General features: G+C 34.4%; 1 protein-coding gene across 10 annotated transcripts in view; it reads left to right on the top strand.

Annotated features, from left to right (window-relative positions):
- The window catches only part of LOC106871624 (myb-like protein A), a 169,751-nt gene that overhangs the window by 120,954 nt on the left and 46,294 nt on the right, over positions 1 to 2,503 (top strand). The window lies entirely within an intron of this gene.

Genomic DNA, 2,503 nt, shown 5'->3' with positions numbered 1-2,503 from the left:
CAATTAAAATCAATTTATTAAAAATAAAAATTAAATTAAGTTTCACAGTATAAAAAATATATAAATATATAGTATTAATCGATTTAAATTTCTTTCTATTTGAAAATTGGTTATGAAACACGTGTAGCCATTTTATTATCTTGATCTTATGATATTTACTTTGTATTATATTACACTTATTTATTGTACTTTTAATTATAATTTTTTTCTATATGTGACAGTGGATTTTCATCGATGAGTTCATAAACCTTGGTTCTTTTCCCTAATACTATATATTTATATATATATATATATATTAATAGTTATCGCCAAGCCAACATGGCAGTCCGAAAAATAGGACGAATGCTGCCGTTGATATTAGCTCCAAGAGGCCATCGCCTCTAGCTAGCTATATGACACACGAATCTGTGTCCATTATAACCTTCGAACAGGGGAGGTCCCCTTGCAGGTCTGGCATCTACAGACTAGTTTCAGGGTGTTGCCCCTTATCAATGTAGAGCAGCCGAAATATATATATATATATTAAACTATTTATATTAAACTATTGAGATTAGTTCCTGTGGTATTCCCACGTTTTGAATGCTACATATTTTTAGGAGCATTTTTTAAATTCCTTTACGACTACATTTTACTATGGAGAATGAGCTCGAAGATCGCCTTGATGGAACGTTCTATAAGTTTCTCATAAGGGCTCACAACATCTCAGAAGTGAGCACAAGATCAAAGAGGAGATTTATGGACTCATTTTTGCTGGCCACTACTATCGTACTGAACACCAGCCCGTATTAGATGTGATGTTTTCGAGAGATTCTGCACCCTAATAATTGACGAAGACCATTCAGTTACATTGATGTTGTTGACAAAGATACACTACACGAAACTAGAGACATACCGAAGCTAAAGTGCGACAGGGGTTCTGACTTGGTATGGTGAGACGCATCTCAGTTGCCGCCTCTTGAAGATATTGTGTCAACAGTAACTTGTACCCCAACCTTAAGATGTAGTAAGATTGAGTTTCGTTCTTCTAGAACTCGATAAAATAGTATTTGTTAAGTCCTAGAATTGATTTAATCGATCCCTTCGTCGAAAAAATGTGCCGTTATGGAAAGTAGAAATAGTTTTGGTGGAAACCAGTGGCATTGGTTGAGTGCGGGCTGTTCGGGTCGGCCCTTAGGTCTGCTGGCACCGAAGCCTTCCGCCATTATACAGTAGATCCAAAAGTGCCGCCTTTATAAAAGCGAGGCAGACTACTCCCGTCGCCACACGGCAGACTGCTCTCATCGCCACCCCAACCGCCATCCAGCTATGTATCATATGTTTAGAGAAAGCGGAGCATTGGGCTACATGTTTTCTGATATTCGTTTTAATAAAATGCTGATCAGTTCAGAATCTAGATCAACTCAATAAATTAGATTCTATCTCGTCAAAAGAAATCATTAAGTTAGCTTATGTGTTTGTGTTAAGTATTGAGTTTTTACAAAAAATGTCTAAATAAACATAGAAAGAACATGTAAGTGTCGGAGAAATCAATTGCAGTAAAATAGGTTCATCGTTTAAACAAACTTTTGCGGTCAAGTGAGAGATGCAAATATCATGGTGTGTGAAACTTTATTGCAATGACTTCCAAATAAATCACGAAATCACACATTACCTTCGAACAAAGGTTAACTTTGAAATAGTTTACAATATGGAATAAAGGATCAGTCTAACCTTAGAGCAGGACCCTTTAAAATAGTTTCACTAATCCAATCGTACAAGTGATATGAACTAAAGAGAAAAGAAAATTAGTTAGCCAGATTTAAACATGCAGTAAATTTGGACGATAACCAGTTAATAAGAAGGAGATGACCACAGTCCACTAATTAAAATAAGTAAAAAATAAAAGATAATATTAACAATAAACAAAAAGCACTATATTTTTTATTATTATTTCTTGTTATTGTAATTATCAGAACCGCTAATTATATAATTTTGTCTGTGAGTGTATTAAAATGTTACCTAAGAGATCATAGTACTGACCAAATTATCACTGAGAGGAAGATGTTTTGGACCGTGGGAGAAACTTATTTTAATTAATTGCCTTATGTCCTGATTTGACCGATATAAATTAACATTGACGCTGTCCATTTGCCTGGTGGTTGGATATACCTATGAGGCAGTGAAAATTCGTCCCGCATTGCGAGTTCGTTTCATAAGTTGATTATGATTCAAACTATATTGTCTTGAGAAGTGAATAAACACTAAATTTATTGCATGAATTGCATAATTTTGTCTGTTATATGAAATAAACGGTGTTTGTTCATCGAAACGTACGTAACATTGATTTGACTTAACTTTTTTTCAGTTAAACTTATTGTTATTCACTCTCTGAGGATTATAATATGTCTATTTGATATACCACATAGTAATCCGTTTTGGATTACCGTGTGGTATGACAGCCTGATCCAGTAGAGAAGCTTTCTCTGATAGCTACAGGATTTTATGAATCTATATTTCGCAATAT

This window comes from Octopus bimaculoides, chromosome 2 (genome assembly GCF_001194135.2).
Source record: "Octopus bimaculoides isolate UCB-OBI-ISO-001 chromosome 2, ASM119413v2, whole genome shotgun sequence".
Lineage (NCBI taxonomy): Eukaryota > Metazoa > Mollusca > Cephalopoda > Octopoda > Octopodidae > Octopus > Octopus bimaculoides.
Note: the sequence above shows the minus strand (reverse complement) of the source record. Positions and strands in the feature narration are given on the sequence as shown.